Below are 25,235 nucleotides of genomic sequence, written 5' to 3'. Positions count from 1 at the left end.
ATTCTAGTCACATTTATGTTTTGTTTCACAGTGTAATGTCACATTTTCCGTAAGGGGGCGTTTTCCCCACTCTACACTAATATCAGCCAAAATAAAAGATTATTAATCTATGCACATTAGAAGCGCGTTAATTAGAAGCACATTCATCTATGAATGTTAGATAGTTTAATATGTTTTCCGCCAGTAGAGGCGCTCGAGCAACCGAAGCAATGACACACACCCGAGTCTAGAAGAAGAAGAGAAGTGAGCGAGGGAAGGGAACATAAACACGAGAAGTGGAACACAGCCGTTCATTCTGCTCTAAATCTGCTGTTTTCAGACTGTGAGTACATTCATTTTATCATTTAATAAGAGAAATCTAAATCCAAACGATTAAACAAGTCAGTTCATTTAACTTAGTGATTCACTCAGAAATGAATCGAAATGAACCGACTGATGTTGTTCACTTACGCTCGTGAAACCTAAACTCGTTAACTGTTTTTTTTTCACATTACAATTTGTGAAGATTATGAGTTGTTTTTATTTTATGTAATGAACAAATGAAACATGTTAAACAGAGTTTTAATGCATGCAAATTATATCTAATGTAAGAGCAACATAAAAGTTTGAGGAATTAAATAGTTTTTAAAAGGTTAGAGTAAAACGTACTCGGTTACTAACGTAACCTCGGTTCTCTCTAGGAGAGGGAACGAGTACTGCGTCGAAAGAACGCTACGGGAAAGATATTTCTTTGTCGAGATTGAAGCCTAAAATTAATCCTTAATTTTGTAATATTGTAAAACGCTTTTCTGAAGCATACAACCTAGGCGGAGCAATACAGCTCACCCATTGGCTGCTCTGCCAGAAAAGCACAGCCTATGCGAGGCCAGAGACGCTGACCAATGAGGACGCTTCGCGCCCTTCTGCGTCACATCCCGCCCAAACAGGCGTGGCCTAGGCCTATAAATACGAGCATAGCTGTCTAACACGCCGATTTTCGTCAATGAAGCGACGCAGCGTGGACACGCACGGCCATGAGACGCAGTACTCGTTCCCTCTCCTAGAGAGAACCGAGGTTACGTTAGTAACCGAGTACGTTCTCTTACGTAGAGTTCTCTCGTACTGCGTCGAAAGAACGCTACGGGAACCCTATGCAAACCGCCGTGCGTGCTCTTGGATCGACACAGACACCTAAGGGCGCGCGCGCCCTGGTATACAAGCGCCTACCCCAAGAAGTATAGGGAGAGCGGCTAAAATAGCATCATCCCTTATAGTAGTGCCTCTTAAGGCATAATAGCATATATATGTAATATAGATATATATGAGGGGTAATAGCATGCTCATGGGACACATTGTCAGTGAGTGATGCTTAAACATTGAAGTGACCTGGGCCGCAGCGCGGGGCAGGAACACTTATACATATTAACATTGAAGTGACCTGGGCCGCAGCGCGGGGCAGGAACACTTATACATTTTAAACATTGAAGTGACCTGGGCCGCAGCGCGGGGCAGGAACACTTACACATAGTCTTCTAGACCGAGAGCAGTTTAGCCTGCAACGCAGGAACCTCTAGGTTATAGAACCTAATAAATGTAGACGGGGAGGCCCAGCCTGCCGCCATACAGATATCTTGTAACGAGATTCCGCTATACCAAGCCCATGAAGAGGCCATGCCTCTCGTGGAATGTGCTCTGATGCCCAAAGGGCATTCCAAGCCTCTAGATGCGTAGGCTAGCGCAATGGCGTCCACTACCCATCGAGACAGACTCTGTTTCGTTGCGGCTCGTCCCTTGGAGCGCCCGCTGAACGAAACAAAGAGCTGCTCCGTCTGTCGAAAAACAGCGGAGCGGGACACGTAAGCTCTTAACGCCCTGACCGGGCAAAGGGAGCTATTTCCGTCCTCTGAGGCCGGCAGGGCCGACAGGGAGATGACCTGAGCCCTGAACGGTGTGTTGAGGGACTTAGGCACGTACCCATGCTTCGGTTTCAATACGACTATAGAGTCGTTTGGCCCGAACTCCATACAAGAAGCTCTCACTGAGAGCGCTTGCAAGTCTCCCACACGCTTCACTGAAGCGAGAGCCAAAAGAAACACGGTCTTGAGAGACAGGTGTTTCATGTCAACTGAGTGAATAGGCTCGAAAGGGGCCCCTTTCATAGCGTTCAACACTGTAGAAAGGTCCCAAACGGGGACTGAAGGAGGCCTTGGAGGGTTTAACCTCCTGGCGCCTCTCAGGAAGCGGACCACCAGGTCGTTCCTGCCTAGTGAACGGCCAAGCGTTGGATTAACGAACGCTGATATGGCAGCCACATAGACTTTGAGCGTGGATGGGGTTCTTCCCTTATCCAATAGCTCTTGCAAGAAGGAGAGAATCTCCGGTTCTCCACACTGAAGTGGTGACAGACCTTGATCTGAACACCATCCAGAGAAGACCGACCATTTGGAAGCGTAGAGCCGTCTAGTAGACGGAGCCCTAGCTTGTTCGATCGTGTCTAACACTCCTCTTGGGAGGTTAGCGGGTACCCGTTTATGGCCCATACGTGTAGGGACCAAAGCTCGGGGTGAGGATGCAGAATCGAGCCCTTGGCCTGTGAGAGGAGGTCTCTCCTCACTGGAATCGGCCACGGGGCAGTACTTTTCAGTCGCATCAAAGCTGGGAACCAGGTCTGATTCGTCCAGAATGGAGCAACTAGCAGTACTGAGCATCCGCTCTCCTTGATACGCTCCAGCACTTGAGGCAGGAGTGAGACAGGAGGAAAAGCATAGAGCGGGCGGCGGGGCCAGACTCTGGCCAGCGCGTTCGCGCTCTTCGAAAAGAATTCTGGGCAGTGAGCGTTTTCCTGGTTTGCAAACAGGTCTATTTCCGCTCTGCCGAACGTTTTCCACAGCAGACGCACTGTCTGTGTGTGTAGGGACCACTCTCCCGTAGGAACGTTGTTCCGTGAGAGTCTGTCCGGGCCTACGTTCAAGTGGCCTGGCACGTGCATTGCTCTTAACGAGCGCAGGTTGTGCTGGGCCCACACCAGTATGCGTTCCGCTAACCTGAATAGGTTCCGGGATCTCACGCCACCCTGGCGGTTTATGTAGGCTACTACCGACATGTTGTCCGAGCGGACCAGGACGTGGTGTCCTTTTATCCGGGGACAGAAGCGCCTCAGCGCAAAGTCCACTGCCATCATTTCCAGGCAGTTTATGTGCGGTAGTTTGGCTCGCTCTGCCCACTGGCCAAAGAGCGGTCTGCCGTCGAGCAGTGCTCCCCAGCCTGAGGTGGACGCGTCCGTGGACACCACCTTCAGGCTCGAGGAAGTCCCCAGGCTTACACCTGACCGGTACCAGTCTGACGCTCTCCATGGTGTCAGGGCTGAAATGCATTCCTGAGTGACCTTGAGGCGATAACGACCGTGTAACCATGCTCGGCGCGGTACGCACGCTCTCAACCAGAACTGTAGTGGGCGCATGCGCAGCAGGCCCAACTGCAGCACTGTTGAGGCTGAGGCCATGAGGCTCAGCATTTTCTGAAATCTCCTGAGTGGCACTATGTGGCCGCTGAGGAAGGATTTCGCCATTTGCAGGGTATTTCGCCTGCGCTGTGATGACAGCTGTGCTGTCATAGACAGTGAGTTCAGATCCAGTCCTAAAAAGGAGATCCTTTGACTGGGAAACAGTGAACTTTTCTCCCAATTGACTCTCAGACCTAAGCACTCGAGGTGATCGAGTATTAGTGTCTTGTGGTGAGCGAGTTCTGACGGCGATTGAGCCAGAATTAGCCAATCGTCCAAATAGTTCAGAATTCGAACGCCCCGGAGTCTCAGGGGTGCCAGCGCCGCGTCCATGCACACTGTAAATGTACGAGGTGCTAGAGACAGGCCGAATGGCAGGACTGTGTACTGATATGCCCGGCCCTCGAAGGCGAATCTCAAAAATCGCCTGTGACGTGACGCAATTTGTATGTGAAAATACGCGTCTTTCAGATCTATTGCCATAAACCAGTCTCCTCGGCGAATTTGCGCGAGGATACTTCTGGTCGTGAGCATTCTGAACTTCCGCTTTGTTAGCGTTTTGTTCAGACGCCTTAGATCTAAAATGGGTCTGAGACCCCCGTCTTTCTTCGGTACCAGGAAATATCTGCTGTACAGGCCCCCTTCGCTCTGAGCTTGAGATAAAGGCTCTATGGCCCCTTTGCTCAATAGCTTCGCTATTTCGGCTCGAAGTAGATGTGCTACTTCTGTTTTTACCGTGGTTTCGACTTTTCCCGTGAAACGGGGAGGGCGTCGATGAAAATGTAGCGAATAGCCTCTTTTTATAGTCTCTAGCACCCATTCTGAGACCCCGGGTAGTCCTTCCCATGCATCTGCACGTGTGACTAGGGGTTGAATGTAATCTGGGCTCTGGTCGCGAAATGGCGGCGACACGAGAGCAACCGTGTGCTGTAACATGGACGCCGTGGCGTCTGAGGCGGGGGACATGTTTAACACAGTATGCGTCCCGCGCGCGCTCGACTCTCTGAGTTGAGAGAGAGCACGCGGGGCGAGCCCTATGGGGCTCGTTATGTTTGTGAATAAACGTGGGCGCTTGGTAGCGGGCACATTTATAACACCGGGGACACTGTTTTTGTGTACTGACTGACCGTTCGTTAGTTTCGTTTTTACAGAAAACCGCGGAACGTGCAGTGTGTAGTGGTTGTGGGCACTTGGCAGTGGGCACGCTCACTACACGTAAAACACAATCGGCATGAGCCGATTTATGTGTGCAGACCCTGTGTTGTTCAGGGCTGTGCTTGCACGGGTTGAAAAACCGGGCTCTGGTCGCGAAATGGCGGCGACACGAGAGCAGTCGTGTGCTGTAACATGGGCGCCATTGCAGCGTGATGCGGGGGCGCGCTTAATCGAGCGGGCAGCCCGCGCGCGCTCTCAGCTCTCTCAGCTGAAAGAGAGAGCGCGCGGTGCGAGCCCCGTACGGCTCGGCATGTTTGAGAATAAATGTGGGTGCGTGAACGCGGGTACATTTATAGCACTGGGAAGTACTGTCTATTAGAACTGACTGACCGTGCATTGGTTTCGTTTTTACAGAGACCACGGGACATGCAGTGTGTAGTGATTGTGGGCACTGAAAAGCGGGCACGTTCACTAACTTACATGTGAAGCACAACCGACATGAGTCGATTTTATGTGTGCAAGCCCTGTATTGTGTAGGGCTGTGTTTGTGTGTACGAATGGGCACTAGGTCGTGGGCATTACGGATACACACATTACATCATCGGCTGTGGCCGGGACACCGTGTAGCACAGAGAGTACTGTCTATCAGAACCGACTGACCGTACATTCGTTTCGTTTTTACAGAAACCACGGGACATGCAGTATGTAGTGATTGTGGGCACTGAAAAGCGGGCACGTTCACTAACTTACATGTGAAGCACAACCGACATGAGTCGGTTTTATGTGTGCAAGCCCTGTATTGTGTAGGGCTGTGCTTGTGTGTACGAATGGGCACTAGGTCGTGGGCATTACGGATACACACATTACACCATCGGCCGTGGCCGGGACACCAGTAAATATATTTTCAGATTTACCTGGGGCGTCGTGAAAACGGCGTCTGTGTGCAGGCAAACGGGCATTGATGCCGATTTGGTGACTGCAAAATACACTGGCACGGTCGCGAATGTTGGGACTGTGCGAGCGAGACATTTTAGTGAAATCCGGCCGCGGCGGGATTTTAACACTGTAGCTTTCCTCGAAGCAGAAATGCGCATCCTGGCTGAAAACGGGGCTTTCCGGGACTCCGCGATTTCTTCGTGAATTCAGGAAGAAAAGGCGCGGGTCGTGAGGACGGTAACGTACGTTCCTCTGCAGAAAAGCAGCCATCCAGCCGGTAAGCGCATCGATGCTGGTCTTTCTCCGTCGACGCTCACGAGCGGCGGGGGAGGGGAGATCCTCGGAGCTCGCCCATCCCTCGCTACCCGAAGCGAGGAGAGAACAGCAGTCGTCCTTCACAGACACGGCTTCATCTTCCTCGTCCATGACGGACGCGGCGGCACACAGCGGCCCTTGTCCGTCGGTCAGAGAGTCCAGCGAAGCGGGCGGAGAAGCTAGCGGCAGCAGCGGCGAGCACCTCGTGGTGAAGGGAGGTTCCGGGCTCCGCTGAGCACGGCGCTTTTCACGGCGCGGCACTACAGCGGGCGGAAAAGATGCAGCTTCAGTAAATGAACGCCAGGCGAGTCCGCAGAGTCACCGTAGGCATCAAATCACAGTGATGGCAGCCGCCATCGACGAGAGCTGAAGCTGCGTGATACTCACAGGCAGGAAACACAAGCACGTGGTCCCCGTCGCTGAGCGGGGCTCTACACGAGCCACAGGAGGTGCGAGACATCTTGAAAAAGACGCTCGGCTCTTTTAGTGTGGAAAAACTGTGTGACGCGACGGTGAACACACACACAAAACACACACACATAATGTAAAGGATATTCCACGCCGGAGAAGCGCAGCAGGGAACGGCGGCTGAAGGCGGCGATGACCAGCGGCTTCAGGTAAGAGGCTCGTCCTGCTGAGGTGCTTGTATCCAAACGGCTGTGGCGGCTCGAATCAATCCAGCGATGCGTGCAGCTTCGATGAATTTAAGAAAATCGGCGTGTTAGACAGCTATGCTCGTATTTATAGGCCTAGGCCACGCCTGTTTGGGCGGGAGGTGACGCAGAAGGGCGCGAAGCGTCCTCATTGGTCAGCGTCTCTGGCCTCGCATAGGCTGTGCTTTTCTGGCAGAGCAGCCAATGGGTGAGCTGTATTGCTCCGCCTAGGTTGTATGCTTCAGAAAAGCGTTTTACAATATTACAAAATTAAGGATTAATTTTAGGCTTCAATCTCGACAAAGAAATATCTTTCCCGTAGCGTTCTTTCGACGCAGTACGAGAGAACTCTACGTAAGAGAACGCTTAAACTGTGGATAATCTAGAGTGATTGTAAGTGTGATGATCATCTGCTAAATGAGCAACAACGACCACAATTCACTCCTTCAGTCAGTGAAGCTCCCACAGCCGTTCATGAGAGTTTAAATGCTGGGAATATTCCCATCTTCCCACAGGAGAAGAAGAAGCAAGCAGGAGGAATTACTCCAGGAGAAACTACGGACATACTATTGTAAAGATGGAGATTAAGAAAGAACCCTGCAGAATAAAAGATGAAGATACAGAGGAACAAATAGGTTGGTGTTTTCCTTTATTCTCTTTAATGACTGATGAGGAACATTAAGATGAAAACTGACATGTGACAATAGACCTTATGCGCTAGAGAAACGAGCGCCATCTTTATAATATTGTCTTTGAACTTCAGTTTTTGCGGTCGCTCTGTATATTTCTATGGCATCGCTGTCCAGGAGTAATTCGTTTTTGAAGTGGATTTACTTATGTAAAGTTAACGAAAGTTATCATGAGGATTGTAATGTTTAAAGCAGATGTCTTAACAAATGTCAGTAGACCGGGAAGATTTTAAAACGAGTCGTTCATTCATAAATACGCTAGTCTGGGAAAACCCAGACCACTCTCAGTTGTAACTGAGTTAGGGTCTGGCAAAGCTCCATAGACAATTCATTTCCACAGGGGCGTCACCAACAGACGTCGCTCAAATGGCTCTGGGCGCAATTGGATAGATCTAAAACCAATCAGAGCGATGAAGGACATGACGTATGCAGATCGACGGAGAAACATCTGAGACTCTCAGCAATTCTCTGTTTGTGTTTTTCAGGAAGATGTAGCAATGGCTTCTGACGACTTTTGCCGTTTTTGTAAATGACAATTTTAAATCGCTTGAAACAGACACGATAGCTGATTCGAACGAGTGATGTTCCACGGCGGCATCCATCTTTGTAATGTACAAAATCTGCGTCAGTCACCGTCGCTGCTCTGTCGTCATCGTGTAAAGCCCGCCCCAACGTTTCTGATTGGTGCCGCGATTTCGACGGATTGGAAATGGGTTTCAATGGGCTCTTTGCCAGACCCACTTGCAGAGCAAATCTAAATTTGCCGGAAGTGGTCTGGGTTTCCCCAGGCTATAAATACGCAAGATCGCTGTGAAAATACAAACCGGAAGACAAAGACAACAAGCCCAGCGCTGTAAAGGGGCGGGGCTACATAAGCTCTATAGCTACATCTAAAAGACACTAGTAAACTCAGTAGTAAATTGGATTTGTGCTAAATTTAAATTTTTTATTGTTTATTTTTGTTTCTCATTTATCCTTTTATTAAATTATGGGAATTTAATTTGTTTATTTTAGACCTGATGGAAGTGAATGAAGACGAACAGCACCAGTTTCTAAAATCCCATTATTTCAAAAATGAAGATGGAAATGCAGTCGTTTCAAAAACTGAGAACTTCACACAGAAACAAGCTGGAAAATCTGGAGTCAAAGGATCTTTCACCTGCTCTGAGTGTGGAAAGAGTTTTGTATATAAATCAGCCCTGAACAGACACATGAGGATTCACACTGGAGAAAAGCCTCATTCATGCACTCAGTGTGGAAAGAGTTTCAGACACAAAGGAGAGCTAAATAATCATGACAGAGTTCACACTGGAGAAAAGCCGTTCACTTGCTCTCAGTGTGGAAAGAGTTTCGGTTACAAAATCTCTCTCAATGATCATCTGCGCCGTCACTCTGGAGTGAGATCGTTCAGCTGTGATCAGTGTGAGAAAACATATGCTGTGGAATCAGACTTAAGACAACACCTTAAAGTTCACGCTGCTGTGAAGCCTCACTTTTGTTCTTTTTGTGGAAAGAGGTTTTCATATCTTGCATCTTTAAAAGTGCATGAGCGTATTCATGCTGGTGTGAGACCTTATGTGTGCTCTGATTGTGGGAAGAGCTTTATTACATCCGGCCACTTAAAAAAACACCAGATAGTTCACACTGGAGAGAAACCGTACAAGTGTTCACACTGTGGAAAGAGATACTCTCGGTCAGGAAACCTGAAATCTCATGAGCGAGTTCACACTGGAGAGAAGCCGCACCAGTGCTCTTCATGTGGGAAGAGTTTCAGCCAATTATGTAATCTACGGAAACATAATTGCGCAAAGGTGTCTAACTCTGTTGTGTTGCACATGCGCAGTAAACACTGAGTGTTACCTGTACACAAGATGAACTGAACAATAAAGCAACAATGTGAAAATACTCGTGTCAGTGTCATCGCTCAAGCAGTGCATGTTCATCTCACACAGATGTACAAGAATAATAGTGCAGAAAACTGTTGCCATAAAACTCTATGATTTATTAAGGGATGTGTTTTGTTTCTTTGTGGTTTCATTATTTTCATTGAACATATGAGGCATTTGTGAAACAATAGCAACAATAGTCTATCAAATATACATATGGCTTGCAATATCACTTAAAATAAGAATAGGTAGTAACAATTACAAAAAATACTAGTATCTAATGAACACGTACTAATAGCTAATATATATGTACTAGACAGAACTGAATAGTTGATATCTGAATGACAGATCCCCATAGAAGTCAATGGCAAAAAATTAAATGTGTTACTAGTAACAAAAGATTAATTACTAGTCACTATTGAAATAAGTACTATTTATTTAATAGGTACTGGTATCTAATAATAAATACTAGTAACTAATAAGTACTAGTACCTAAAGAGTAGCTAATAAATAAGAACTAGTACTTAAAGGAGAACTCTGGTCAATTTTAACATTGAGCTCAATTTTTGATTGTCGAGTTCACGCGCGTGATCACTGTAACTAAACCTATGTGCGTGAACTCGACAATCGACTACTTTGGACTTCGACCGAAAACAGGAAGTAAATACAGGTATGTGCGCTGGCTGATATAACATCATTTTTATTAATATCTTTCACATCTAAAGCAGTCAGATTCACTCGTGTTCACTCTGAAGGAATCACTCAACATGGCTGGGCACTTCTAATGACACATCAAGGATGATAAGAGAAATAAAAGCAGGTTTAAAATTAGACCCCATTCAAGTCAACAGGGTGCAAATTTTAAAAAGAGGATAACACAGTGTAGGCAACACCAATTTTTGTCGTTGATCTCTGTATTGACAGCACTCCAAATTTACTAAAAATTGAGCTCAATGTTAAAATTGACCGGAGTTCTCCTTTAATGGAATATATACTATCTAAAAAAAATAAGTACTAGAGGCATGAAAATAGATACTAGTCGGTTTAAAATGATGAAATGTTAAAACGGCTTGCCATAGTTCCGCTGCATTAGATTGAAAGCAGTATCAATAATGTCTAAAATGTGCCGTGCAGTCAAATGTGTGTGTGCTGTTCAAACGAGTGTTCTCACCGATGCGCTCGTTGTGTTTCGCCGAGTTTTTTAGACTTGATATTGTTTCTTATTCAAAAGTGTTGGTGATCCATTCAGATGTTTTTGGCCCCTCCATTGGAGTGCAATAGAAAAAGTAAAAACTCAATTCTGCTTCTCAATTGACCGTTCGCAAAGACCCGCTTCCCTTAGTTACTGTCGCTATGTCCGACAAGCTACGCCGCTCTCACACACACACACCATGTTCTCACGCAGTGAAAAATACATTGCGGAGCAGAGAGGACACTGACAACACACTGATAGACACAGACCAGCTTACTTTTCGGTTACTTTTGATATTAAATGTATTAAACAAAGTCTCACCGTTCAAATTTGGTAATTTCTTAAAAGAAATGTAAACAATAAATAGCGTTTTGTGGCTCTTTAATGTGTGTGTCAGATCGCTGTCGCCTCAGTTAAAGCTGCTTGTGAACCGATCATCTCTTCCTTCTAGTTCATTTACAGCATCAAATAAACATGAATGAACATCAGAAGGAATGTTGTTTTAACCGCGGAAAGACGTCAGTACACTCCGCTTCTCAAGATCAAATCCTCCCATGTTAATCTACTAACTCTCCTGACTGCTTTGTCCGACAAAACGGCGGATGGCGAAGTATGATTGGTCAGATCACCTGTCAATCAAGCTCCCTGCAGGGTCAATTGGAAGGCTGCATAGTAAGGCTGATTTTGATGACATCACTCTGCACTTCAGCTTCTCATCAGATTTTCTGTCCAATCAAACACTCTCTAGAATCTGAATCCCCGCCCCTTACATTATAAATAAGCTGAATCGGTCACTGAAAACGTTGTCAAAATGATTCCAGTTCACATGGATACGTGGAAGCGACAAAAAATTATGTTTAAGGCCAAACAAGTAATTTGGTGGTCAATTTATAACGAAAGACTACAAGCCTGCGCACATATATTCAAACGTGCATTATACCTATAGACTATACGCATGTGCACGCTGTCAGCGCTTTCACAGATTTGCGTTTTTGAAGTTTATGCGAAGATGATAATGTTTTTAAAAATGAACGCTCGCACCTTGGAAGTGTTATACAAGCACTGTTGTCATGCGAATGAGCGGCTGGATCACATTAAGGGTTTTCTGTGAGAACGGTGTCGTGTTAGCGGCCCCTAAGTTAATAAGTAATGATCTTTGCAACGGAAGTGAATCAAACAAATCTAACTTTAGCTGGACAATAACTTTATTCTAGAGCTGCTGTAAAGCCAAAACAGTTCCTGTTACTGTAATTTATTTCCTATTATCACTGTAAAGCTGCTTTGAAACAATCTATATTGTTAAAATATTTTATCGGATGTTTTTGGGGCTTAAAAACGCAAAAAAGTGAAACCGCCCTCCAGAGTGGAAATCTTAAAAACGCTCCACCGTCGCGTTCTCGTCTAAGGGGTAAAAACGCAAAAGTCTGCTAGACAGTGAAGGCGTCGCGTACGCGTTTACGTCACAGGCATGCGCCAGAACAGGAAAATAAAACATTATCAAACTAAAATATAGCATTAATTTCATTGACAAAAAACAAAAACAAATCTGTCATTATTGAGCGACAGGCGAAGAGCACCGAGGGTTAAAGCAGCCGCTTTACCGTATTAAACATGAAGAACTGTGTCAGCGTCTCTTTCACGTTCAGTGCTTCACATCGCCACCTAGCCGTCTGGAGTGCACACTACATCCAATCTCACACACTTTTGCGTCACCATATGCACGCAGATTTCCCCCCAATAACGCTCGTCTAAACGCAGAATAAAAAGTGATTACACAACGGCACTTTTGCGTTTTCTCTTCTGATCGCTTCCGTGTAAACATAGCCTGAGTTCTGCACAGAATGCGGTATTTTAAAGCAATCTGGAGGAGAAACGTTTCGAGAGGAGGAAACTGGCTTTACCGAGCTCAGCGACTCTGGCCGAGCTGTGATATAAAATAAACGCTATTGGCTCTTTAAAAAAAGGGGAGGAGCTGCTTGCTATGCCCCACCCTGTCTTCCTGTTTCAGTGGAAATTACATCAACACATTGAATAATGCTGCGCGTTTTCAAGGCACTTCAATGGGACTTTAAAGCAGCGGCTCATGATCAGCAATGACAACATTTCTGATGTATCAAATACTTATGTCATGGAATAAAATGCAAATTAATTACTTAAAAATCATACAATGTGATTTTCTGAGAAACCAAATTTGCCTTGATCTTTTGGTATATAAGAGGTCTTTGTACCATTAAAACGTCCTGCAAGTTTCATAGCTTAAGACGTCCTCCCCATTATAAACGAATCATTTATTTAATCAAGCTCTAAATACAGCTCGTCTGGATCCATGGTAAGAAGTGACGTCACAGTGCGAAGTGACGTACCAGCGATTGCATATGACCGCCTCCAGCACAAGACAACTACGCTTTAAGCGGAAGACAACTACGCTCATTTCGTATCATTGTCGCGCCCGCGCGCTGCGCGCCTCACAAGTGTTCAGTCGACGGACGGACAGCGAGTGGGTCTGTGTACAGGGATATTACGATGCCGCAGATGTGCTGTTCCTGGCTGTGGACAAACAACATCTTTGAATACGCTGCGAAAGATCCAGTCGTCGGGGAAAATGGATGCACTTTATTTTTTTGCGGACGTCCCAGTCCATTTGAAGGATGACTGTTTTGAGAACAAATCCCAAAATGATGCTGGCTTTGCCAGAAAACTGTTGCTCAAAGATAAGTCCGTGCCGACTATTCTGGGCTCAACAACGACGACGCAAACTGTAAGTAATGTATTTAAAACTTTAAACTACTTTTTAAATACACTGAATCCGCAAATTTTCTGACTGGGGGCGTTAATAATTGATGCATAGGCACTGACGTTAGCCAATCATAACAGTGGGCGTTAACACTGAACTCTTAAAGGGGAAACACCCCCAAAACAGACTGTGTGAATCAGAGGATGAGAAACAGGGAAAAGGTCATAAATCACTACATTTCACTTTGTAAAAAAAACTATAGTAATACTATAATTGCACCTAAGGGAACATAATAATAAAATAAAAAAAAACATGTCATGACCCCTTTAAGGTGAAAAGGTCTGGATGTGGATCAAATAAATGAAAAATACAAAAAAAATGCACTTGTTTGTTTCTTTATTGTTAACATATAATAAGATGGATAAAAGCCAAATTACAAATATCTTTTGGATAAGAAAAAGAGTTTGATAGTCTCGTTGTGAACACTACAGACTCCAGATCTCTGTCTCTCCTGTTGAAAACTCTCGCACAGGTTCTTCAAAGCCAAATTTACCGGAGGACGATCATTTGAAGATGTTTTTCGGCAAACCAGACATTCTTTAAAGGTTTTATTTCCCCAAACCCTCTGAATACAGCTTGAACAAAAACTGTGACTACACGACAGAAGAACAGGGTTTATAAAAATGTCACAGCACACCGGACAAGATAAATCCTCCTCTGCAAAAGATCTAGACGCCATTTTTCACAGTTGCTTAGAAATGAATCTCAAAGTAAAGTTTCACTTTCAGTTTCAGAGAGGCAACCAATAGAAGCTAGTCTTGAAAGCACGAGATCAGAGCGTCTCCAAAGCCCCGCCTCCTCCCAAAACACAAGACCGTATCATATGCACGCGAAAACTATTTTTGCCGTATAAAGTAGAGTGGGGGAAAACGCCCACCACCACACCACACCACACCACACCACACCTGTGGCGCTTTTCCACTGCATGGTACGGCTCGGTTCGGTTCGGTACGGTTCAACACGGCGTGGAGCGGTTCGGTTCGCTTTGCTTTTCCACTGCGTGGTACGACTCAACTCGGTACGGCACGGTTTGGTTTGCTTTAGCTCGGTTGCTTTTCCACTGCAGTTAGTACCGCTTCAAAGTGGGTGGGACTGATCGTTAAGTTGTATGTCTGGTGGTAGCCGTGTGCGGCTAAGAGCTGTGCTACTTCCGCTCCTCGGCAACCAACGAGAGGAACGTCTGCACCTCGTCCACTGACCACGATTCAGCCATTTCTTGTTTGATTTTTTTGAACTTTTTTTGTCAAGTAAAAACTCTAAAAACAGGTGCTACCGCGTTTGCTGTTGTCTGGCTATTTAAATATAGCGGGTTTAGTGTCTCGTGTAGCAAATATACAATGACGCTGAAGTGACGATTCTGTCTGACCAATCAGTGATCTGCAGTGTTTTCACGTCACGTTTAGTATCGGTACGGTACGCTTGGAACCTCAACAGAGGTGGTACCATTTAAAGCGAGCTGAAGCGAGCCGTACCGTACCGTACCATGCAGTGGAAATGCGCCATAAGAGAGCCGTACCGAACCGAGCCGTACCGTACCATGCAGTGGAAAAGCGCCAAAGCGTGCTGTGCCGTACCGAACCGTACCGTACCATGCAGTGGAAAAGCGCCACTGGTTTCCCCAAAATAACCATTAGAGAAAGTCAAGATACATTTTTACTGTTCCTATGCACTACGACTGATATACACATCTCTATGGAGAAGCTGACACAGTGACGAGAAGAGGATTACATGATAAGTGCTATAATTTTCAGATATTAGTAAACAAGTGTTTAGGAGAATATTGTTCTGCAGGATATCTCAGTGATGATAGATTAATAGTGAAATCTGTAGTTTGAGACACATGTTGATACATTACTTGCCTTTTACTTTTAGAGATTAAAACTATAGTCTGTTAATTTTGCTGTTGATCTATGAAGCAAACTGGTTGGTAAGAAAGGTTGGTTTACCAACCGCTGGGGCAAAAGCTACGCATTGTACAAAAATATTTTCAGTCAAAATACTAATTCATTATGAAGGCTGAGCAATTTTAATATTTGGTGAATAACTCCTGCCATAGTCACTCAAAACTGGGATGGCAATTCTAGTCACATTTATGTTTTGTTTCACAGTGTAATGTCACATTTTCCGTAAGGGGGCGTTTCCCCCACTCTACACTAATATCAGCCAAAATAAAAGATTATTAATCTAGGCACATTAGAAGCACGTTAATTAGAAGCACATTAATCTATGAATGTTAGATAGTTTAATATGATATGAACTGTTTTCCGCCAGTAGAGGCGCTCGAGCAACCGAAGCGATGACACACACCCGAGTCTAGAAGAAGAAGAGAAGTGAGCGAGGGAAGGGAACATAAACACGAGAAGTGGAACACAGCCGTTCATTCTGCTCTAAATCTGCTGTTTTCAGACTGTGAGTACATTAATTTAATCATTTAATAGGAGAAATCTAAATCCAAACGATTAAACAAGTCAGTTCACTTAACTTAGTGATTCACTCAGAAATGAATCGAAATGAACCGACTGATGTTGTTCACTACGCTCGTGAAACCTAAACTCGTTAACTGTTTTTTTTCACATTACAATTTGTGAAGATTATGAGTTGTTTTTATTTTATGTAATGAGCAAATGAAACATGTTAAACAGAGTTTTAATGCATGTAAATTATATCTAATGTAAGAGCAACATAAAAGTTTGAGGAATTGAATTGTTTTTAAAAGGTTAGAGTAAAACGTTTAAACTGTGGATAATCTAGAGTGATTGTAAGTGTGATGATCATCTGCTAAATGAGCAACAACGACCACAATTCACTCCTTCAGTCAGTGAAGCTCCCACAGCCGTTCATGAGAGTTTAAATGCTGGGAATATTCCCATCTTCCCACAGGAGAAGAAGAAGCAAGCAGGAGGAATTACTCCAGGAGAAACTACGGACATACTATTGTAAAGATGGAGATTAAGGAAGAACCCTGCAGAATAAAAAAAGGTTTTAAAGTTTTTCACTCGAGTCTCCTGTGAAGCTGATCTTCAGGCTACAAATGAACACTTCACAAGATATCGCTGCTGGATTCGATTAAATCTACAAGGTTTGTGAAATTAAATGTTTATTAGATATTCAGAGATTTGTTTAAATGATGTAGATGCGCATTTGCTGAATGTTGCTGGCAGGGCCGGATTAAGAGTTCAGAGACCCCTGGGCACAATGGCTTGTAGGGAATATTAGGCAGGCCAAATGTAGTTTGTCATTTTAATTTGGCATTAACAGTTTTACTGACTTTGTTGTACTATGCTGGAGTAAAGTTTATAAATGATCGTTCTCTTTCCCATCGGATTTTGTTAAATTATGTTGGGTGGACATAAGAACCGCAAGAACATTTAAAGGTTAAATGCATAAATCTGGTGCACTTTTTTTGAGAGCTCAAAATGAAGAGCTTCAACCCATGAACTGTGCACAAAGAAAAATCAATGACTTGTACCTGCACATTAAAGAGGGCTCAAACATCTTTTTAGTTATGATATAGAGTCTACATTACATTATCACTGGTGTTTTAGGATGCCAAACAATTATTATAATAATATAATAATGATTTATATAATTATTCCTATGACGTAAAATCCATATAGCCTATAAATGTACTGTATAAATGAAAATGAATATTTCAAAAGTAGATTCTACATTACACTCTAGTATGGGAAAATTACAATACTTTTGTCCTAGTTTCTTCACTTGCAAGAAATAAACCCTTGAGCTTTTATTTTGGAGAAAACACCAGATCCCCTGCCGATCGCGTGAGCACAGCGCGCACTTCTCTTTAGATCACGCCGCACACACAGAGTATTATAAAGGCTAGACTTGTGCTGTTTTATAAAGGCACAAAGCCATATCACGGTTTCAATTTTAGTTCGTTGGCAAAATATAACGCCAGAGAGTCGAGACCTTTATGTTAGGCAACTCTCCATCTTCCCACCGATTTTAAAATTTCAGAGCGGACAAGTCCGGTGTGAGTCGACGTGACAACTCGCTCGCTGCGCAGGAAGCTACAGACACCGTTTGACGTGATTTAACATAATATTTTGATCGAACGGGTTGCAAAAATCTGCATATAATTAGGAAAGTGCATGAGGTGATCTAACATAATATTTGACGGTGCCCAGGGGCAAGTGCCCAGTTGCCCTAATGGTTAATCCGGCCCTGGTTGCTGGTCATGAATGTTGGTAAATGAGAAAGTATTTTAGCCTGGTTGTTTGCCTTTTCTGTTACAAATAATATAAAAGCAAACGCTTTACTTTTTCGCATACCATTTACTTTCTTTGTTTACAAGTTCTGTCTAACAAAGTATTCAATATGACTGACAGAGATCGTAAACTAATGAAGACGGAGAATGTGAGTGAGCGCTGCCGTTCTCTTCTCAGGCGCTGGTGTTCTCTGCTCCGCCCGTCAAAATAAAAGTCCCGCTTCCAGCGCATCGGCCGATGCCGATATTTTAAAAGTGTCAAAGCCAAGGCCGATATATCGGTCGACCACTAGTCAGAAGCATCTCACATCTCACATATGTCTCCTAGTGCTGTGTTGAAAAAATCGATTCACCAATTCTAAATCGATTTTCATATTAATTTCTAAAGATCGATCCGTAACTCAGAGGATCGATTTAATAACAGGCCTACATTTTCCCCATAAACACACTGAGACACGGCGACCGGCGGCGCTACTAATGCGGTTTCTCTGAATCCACATGTTGACAAGAAAGGAGGAATGAATCGTTCACATAGCGCGTTTTTTGCGCGTCCAAATTCGTTTTCCAGGCGCGCCTCTGTTCATGGTTGCATAGCAACGGCAGACGCAACGGGAAAGCACGCGCTTGTTGAGAGGAGAAAGCGGTGCAAACTTGTGCAAACTGCGCTCTCCATGATGACGAGGAAGTATCATCAAATAATTAATTGATTTCTAGCCCTTGCATTAGCTTTACTACTAGATATATTCATTGAGATGAGAAATAAAAAGCCGCCCTGTACAGCTATGATCAGCTGTTCGGCCGAGCTTTCCATGTTGTTACAGAAAGGCCGTAACAGGCTTGTTTTTGTCACATGACCTGTTGAGATGCATTGAAGTGCTTCTCACTGAATTTGCACGCGCATAAAACGCGATATGTGAACGGCCCCTAAAGTGGTATCGTGTGCGGTTCGTTGTATCTAGTTTAAAAGGCCTTTTAAATATGAACGCAGTTTTGGATCAAATAAAAGGACAGTCAATTAAGTCAAATAAAACACGTTTTATCTCCTGTTTAGTTGGTAACACTACATTAAGACACCATTCATTAACATTAATGCCTTATTTATCTAACATCAATACATTGAGTGAACAATACATTTTTACAACATTAATGTATGTTTGTGAATGTTATTTAATACAAACACTTGATTGTTCATGAACAGTTAAAACTTTTGATTTTAAAAATACAAGATCGGATCAGATCGGATCGAATCGAATAATGATAATCGATTCAAGATCTTGAGAATCGGAATCGAATCGATTCTTGAAATTTGAATCGATACCCAGCACTAATGTCTCCATCTTCATTTGTGAAATGATGGTGTTTGGCTTCAGTCACTTCCATTGGATCTAAGGCCCCGTTTACACGATGGGAAAACGCAGATATTTCTCTGCGTTTTGGCCTGTCATTTACACGAAAACGCCGTTTTTATCCCAGAAAACGATCATTTCTAAAAACTCCGGCCAAAGTGGAGATTTCTGAAAACGCCGGTTATATGTTGTCGTGTCAACTGGGAGAAACGGGGTTTTAGGTTCTCTCTTGTCGATTCTGAGGATTCTGATTGGCTTGCATGGCTTTATCCTTCTCCCTACACTGCCGCCCATAGGTTTAGCATAGTTATAAAGGCGCTCGACGGCGTATTTATGCGGGTTGTGTGCACGATGTTATTATTGAAAACGGAGGGGGAGAAATATTCGTTTCTCTAAATACCCGGCTATGTGTAAATGTGGCATAAGTTAATTAAATTACATTAAAAAAGGACAAATGAGGAACAAAAATAAATAAAGTCCCTTCTAACACATATCTGGTTTACTAATGAGTATATCTACTAGTTTTCAATGTATTGTTATTTTTCAGTTTGAATCTTAATGTCATTCATATCAAGCCTTTGACAATACCTTATATTGATTACATGTGCACTCAAGGAAATGTGTCAATTAGCACAAGTTTGTTTTTTATTTGTTACATAAATTCTACTTGCAAGATGCAATGAATGACAATAATTACAACTTAACAGCCAAATTCCATGATTACTGAATTTACACTTTGGGTTTGATATGAAGCGACGTGTAAATTCAGTAATCATTGAATTGTTTCTAAACGACTATTTACACCTGGATAATCTAGAGTGATTGTAAGTGTGATGATCATCTGCTAAATGAGTAACAACGACCACAATTCACTCCTTCAGTCAGTGAAGCTCTCACAGCCGTTCATGAGAGTTTAAATGCTGGGAATATTCCCATCTTCCCACAGGAGAAGAAGAAGCAAGCAGGAGGAATTACTCCAGGAGAAACTACGGACATACTATTGTAAAGATGGAGATTAAGGAAGAACCCTGCAGAATAAAAGATGAAGATACAGAGGAACAAATAGGTTGGTGTTTTCCTTCATTCTCTTTAATGACTGATGAGGAACATTAAGATGAAAACTGACATATAACTATACATCTAAAACTAGATACTAGCACAGGGCTCGAGACTAACGGCGTCCTATCGTCCTGGGGACGATAGATAATGTGTTTAGGACGAACAGAAATATTCTCTAGGACGCCTATACAGGACGAAAGACATTTTTGTATGTGTGTTCATTTATTACTAGCCTATTAGGGTAACTTACTTAGAAAATGCCTAAATGAATCGACCAAGCGCTGACTACAACGGAGCGCGTCTTCTCATGCTGTTACTATAGTTACTCTCACTGGCCGGCTACTCACCCGGAGACTTGTTTCGCGGTACATCTATCACATGGCTTAATGACATCGCAAATATGTTGCGCTGGTTAAACAACGGTGAGGACGAGGTCAAACAGATAGAGCACCAAGACGGCCCTGCATCTCCTAAAAACTAGACAAAAATGTTAGATAGTGACGATTTGGGAAGCGATCCAGTCAGAACTGATGTCCTCGTTTGTGGTAGATGCTCACATTTGTACTGTAACGTGCGATCCACCCAGCGGCACACGGGTTGACATGCGCTGCATGTCTCATAAAACGTTAAAAAAATGTAAACGTCTGGGAGAATGAGAAGAGCAGACATAATAGATCTGAATAAGAGTGACGACGCAAAAAAAGCTAGCTCTATTCGGTACGGTTTTCTGTGCGCACACACCCGACCCGAAGCGTGCAGGCAGCCATGCACAGACACCTATACAGCGCGCGAGGACTGAATTGAGCTCTCTTTCGCGTCTGAATGGACAAATACACACAACATTATGTCGAAATGTCCGTTTTGGAGAGTAGTCACGTAAACTATGTTGGTTATGTCTTAAACAGTTTTGAGTGTATCGGATGTGCATCAGTGCAATTGGATCCGCATGTCATTGGACATGATCCGATGTCTTAAAGGTGACAGTGGGTAATAAACCTAATGCGGTCTGTGTCCTTAATATTGAATTGTTGAAACGTTTTGAGCTGTATGTATTTTTCTCTTAATTTTCGTATATGTAAAAAAAAAAAAAAAGATTTGTTCTGCATGAATACAAAAAAGCATTTAACTCCTGTCTTTTTTTATTAAATCTTTTTTTTTAACCTGTTTACAGATAACTACTTTGAATGGAGCTAAATAAATATAATAATATATATCATAAACATTTTAATGGTGTTTTTATTATGTGACTAACAACTAAAAACTATAGATGATAATAACAAAGTAGGCTAGGCTACATAAACAACGTGTTCATTTTGGGATGGTTGACATTCACTTTAGGACGGTTCAAATTATTTTTCAGGACGGTTCCAGGACGGAGGTGAAAAAAGTTAGTCTGGAGCCCTGTACTAGCAGACTCCGTAGTAAACATGATTTGTACTAAATTGAGATTTTGAACAATGTTTATTTTTGTTTCTCATTTATCCTTTTATTACATTATGGGAAATTAATTTGTTTATTTTAGACCTGATGGAAGTGAATGAAGACGAACAGCATCAGTTTCAAAAACCGCATTATTTCACAAATGAAGATGGAAATGCAGTCGTTTCAAAAACTGAGGAGAATTTCACACAGAAACAAGCTGGAAAATCTGGAGTCAAAGGATCTTTCACCTGCACTGAGTGTGGAAAGAGTTTCGTATATAAATCAAACCTGAACCAACACATGAGGATTCACACTGGAGAAAGGCCTCATACATGCACTCAGTGTGGAAAGAGTTTCAGACACAAAGGAAACCTAAATGATCACATGAGGATTCACACTGGAGAAAAACCGTTCACTTGCTCTCAGTGTGGAAAGAGTTTCGGTTACAAAATCTCTCTCAAAGATCATCTGCGCCGTCACTCTGGAGTGAGATCGTTCAGCTGTGATCAGTGTGAGAAAACATTTGTTATGGAATCAAACTTAAGATCACACATTAAAGTTCACGCTGGTCTGAAGCCTCACGTTTGTTCTGTTTGTGGAAACAGTTTTTCACATCTTGAATCTTTAAAAGTGCATGAGCGTATTCATACTGGTGTGAGACCTTATGTGTGCTCTGACTGTGGGAAGACCTTCACTTCATCCAGCAACTTAAAAGTCCACCAGAGAGTTCACACTGGAGAGAAACCGTACAAGTGTTCACACTGTGGAAAGAGTTTCTCTCAGTCAGGAAGCCTGAAAGATCATGAGAGAGTTCACACTGGAGAGAAGCCGCACCAGTGCTCTTCATGTGGGAAGAGTTTCAACCGTTTATGTAATCTACAGCAACATAATTGCGCGAAGGTGTCTAACTCTGTTGTGTTGCACATGCGCAGTAAACACTGAGTGTTACCTGTACACAAGATGAACTGAACAATAAAGCAACAATGTGTCATCGCTCTCACACAGACGTACAAGAATAATAGTGCAGAAAACTGTTGCCATAAAACTCTGATTTATGAAGGGATGTGTTTTGTTTCTTTGTGGTTTTATTATTTTAATTGAACATATGAGGCAAAATTAAATGTGTTACTAGTAACAAAAGAATAATTACTAGTCACTATTGAAATAAGTACTATTTATTTAATAGGTACTAGTATCTAATTAATTAGTACTGGTATCTAATAATAAATACTAGTAGCTAATAAATAAGAACTAGTACTTAATGGAGAACTCTGGTCAATTTTAACATTGAGCTCAATTTTTGATTGTCGAGTTCACGCGCGTGATCACTGTAACTAAACCTATGCGCGTGAACTCGACAATCGACTACTTTGGACTTCGACCGAAAACAGGAACTAAATACAGGTATGTGCGCTGGCTGAAATAACATCATTTTTATTAATATCTTTCACATCTAAAGCAGTCAGATTCACCGTGTTCACTCTGAAGGAATCACTCAACATGGCTGGGCACTTGTAATGACACATCAAGGATGATAAGAGAAATAAAAGCAGGTTTAAAGCGTGCCCCATTCAAGTCAATAGGGTGCACATTTTAAAAAGAGAATAACACGGTGTAGGCAACAGCGATTTTTGTCGTTGATCTCTGTATTGACAGCACTCCAAATTTACTAAAAATTGAGCTCAATGTTAAAATTGACCGGAGTTCTCCTTTAATGGAATATATACTATCTAAAAAAAATAAGTACTAGAGGCATGAAAATAGATACTAGTCGGTTTAAAATGATGAAATGTTAAAACGGCTTGCCATAGTTCCGCTGCATTAGATTGAAAGCAGTATCAATAATGTCTAAAATGTGCCGTGCAGTCAAATGTGTGTGTGCTGTTCAAACGAGTGTTCTCACCAATGTGCTCGTTGTGTTTCGCCAAGTTTTTTAGACTTGATATTGTTTCTTATTCAAAAGTGGTGGTGATCCATTCAGATGTTTTTGGCCCCTCCATTGGAGTGCAATAGAAAAAGTAAAAACTCAATTCTGCTTCTCAATTGACCGTTCGCAAAGACCCGCTTCCCTTAGTTACTGTCGCTATGTCCGACAAGCTACGCCACTCTCACACACACACCATGTTCTCACGCAGTGAAAAATACATCGTGGAGCAGAGAGGAGACTGACAGACACAGACCAGCTTACTTTTGGGTTACGTTTGATATTAAACAAAGTCTCACCTTTCAAATTTGGTCATTTTTTAAAAAGAAATGTAAACAATAAATAGCGTTTTGTGTCTCTTTAATGTGTGTGACAGATCGCTGTGTCGCCTCAGTTAAAGCCGCTCGTGAACCAATCATCTCTTCCTTCTAAGTTCATTTATAGCATCAAATAAACATGAATGAACATCAGAAGGAATGTTGTTTTAACCGCGGAAAGACGTCAGTACACTCCGCTTCTCAAGCTCAAATCCTCCCATGTTAATCTACTAACTCTCCTGACTGCTTTGTCGGACAAAACGAGGGATGGCGAAGTATGATTGGTCAGATCACCTGTCAATCAAGCTCCCTCAGAAGGATCAATTGGAAGGCTGCATAGTAAGGCTGATGTTGATGACATCACTCTGCACTTCAGCTTCTCATCAGATGAGAATCATCATGATCAGCTGACGCTTGTGCGTGATTGGTTGTGACATTGGCTCCAATATATAAAACAAATACATGAACACATACAGCATTAAGTAATTAAGCTAAATTAAAAATGACAATTTATGACAGAACCCAATAACCCTAAATTCATAATTAACAATTATAGTGGGCGGAACAAGTATTTGATACACTGCCGATTTTGCAGGTTTTCCCACTTACAAAGCATGTCGAGGGCTGCAATTTGTATCATAGGTACTCTACAACTGTGAGTGACGGAATCTAAAACAAAAATCCAGAAAATCACATTGTATGATTTTTAAATAATTAATTTGCATTTTATTGCATGACATAAGTATCATTTATCGCAGACGTGTTAGTTTTTCTTTAAGAAGCCCTCCTGTTCTCCACTCATTGGGCCTCATTCATGAAACATTCGTAAATATACGAGTAAATATGTGAGTGATCTGCGCGTAAAGAGACCTTCCCGAAAATTCTTCTCCTGATTCACAAATACTTCGTAAACGTCAGATGTGATAGTGAAACGTGTGTGTGTGTGTTATGAATTCCAATCTGTCGTAAATGGGACGCGCGTTCACGCTCATTCTCAATTACCATAAATCCCGCCCATTAAATCCGACTGACAACTATATATGGGCATCATACTATGACACCAAACGAAGGATTTCAACATGTCTTCTTAAAAGCGAATGAAAAATAAAAAATTCTCATTATCAGATAATATTTTATTATCAGAAGTTCATTCAAAACGCCACATAACAGGGCCGGATTAACCATTGGGCAATTGCCCAGGGGCCCAGGACATCTAAGGGGCCCTGGGCACCGTCAAATATTATGTCAAATATTATGATTAAAATGTCTCCACGATCTGCTTTTGAATAAATATCGTAGGATCGTGCATTCTATCAGTTTGCAGTTCTGGCGCCTCCGTCTCAACATAGCCTACTGTACAGCGCGACGTATATTCACATGAAATGCAGAGGAACGGGACACTGTAGTTTATAAAAATTAATTATTTGCATGTGCTTTAAAGCCTTGCCGGTTAAACATGTCATTCGCTGCTGATGCGCTGTTCTAACGGGCTCTTTTCTGAGCGCAATAACGTTACACCCGCCGACGCGCACATGCACTAAAAGCCTACAGCGCCTGTTATTTCAAGCGTACATAGTGGCGTATCAGGTCCTAAAAAAAGCAAGCTTGGCAGATATTACAGATGCAGTTACTGGAGTTTCATCTGTTAATCGAACAGTCCCAGAAGTGAAGAGAAAATGGTTCGACATGAAGCTCGACTGCAAAAAACGAGTTCACTTCGAAAAAATATAGCCGAGCCGTATTGAGCAATTAATTATGTGATTAAAGTGTTCCGTTTGCAGATGCTATTACTGGCTCTTATAATAAAAGTAAAAAGAAAAAACTTATGTAATTAATAT

At 42.8% G+C, this 25,235-nt stretch overlaps 1 protein-coding gene and 2 long non-coding RNA genes across 3 annotated transcripts in view; 2 read left to right on the top strand and 1 right to left on the bottom strand.

Moving 5' to 3' along the window:
- The window catches only part of LOC306984794 (uncharacterized protein), a 73,639-nt gene that overhangs the window by 33,379 nt on the left and 15,025 nt on the right, over positions 1 to 25,235 (bottom strand). The gene's annotated exons all lie outside the window — the stretch shown is intronic.
- LOC306984801 lies at positions 178 to 9,128 on the top strand. The gene is made up of 3 exons (XR_013794631.1): positions 178 to 322; positions 7,056 to 7,175; positions 8,244 to 9,128. It is a non-coding gene; the product is annotated as an uncharacterized lncRNA (long non-coding RNA).
- Positions 15,371 to 22,347, top strand: LOC306984799. Its single transcript, XR_013794629.1, has 4 exons — positions 15,371 to 15,510; positions 15,982 to 16,180; positions 19,622 to 19,741; positions 21,257 to 22,347. It is a non-coding gene; the product is annotated as an uncharacterized lncRNA (long non-coding RNA).

Source organism: Phoxinus phoxinus, assembly GCF_949152265.1.
Source record: "Phoxinus phoxinus genome assembly, chromosome: 17".
NCBI classification, from domain to species: domain Eukaryota; kingdom Metazoa; phylum Chordata; class Actinopteri; order Cypriniformes; family Leuciscidae; genus Phoxinus; species Phoxinus phoxinus.
The sequence above is the reverse complement of the archived record's forward strand: the minus strand, read 5'-3'. Positions and strand labels throughout refer to the sequence as shown.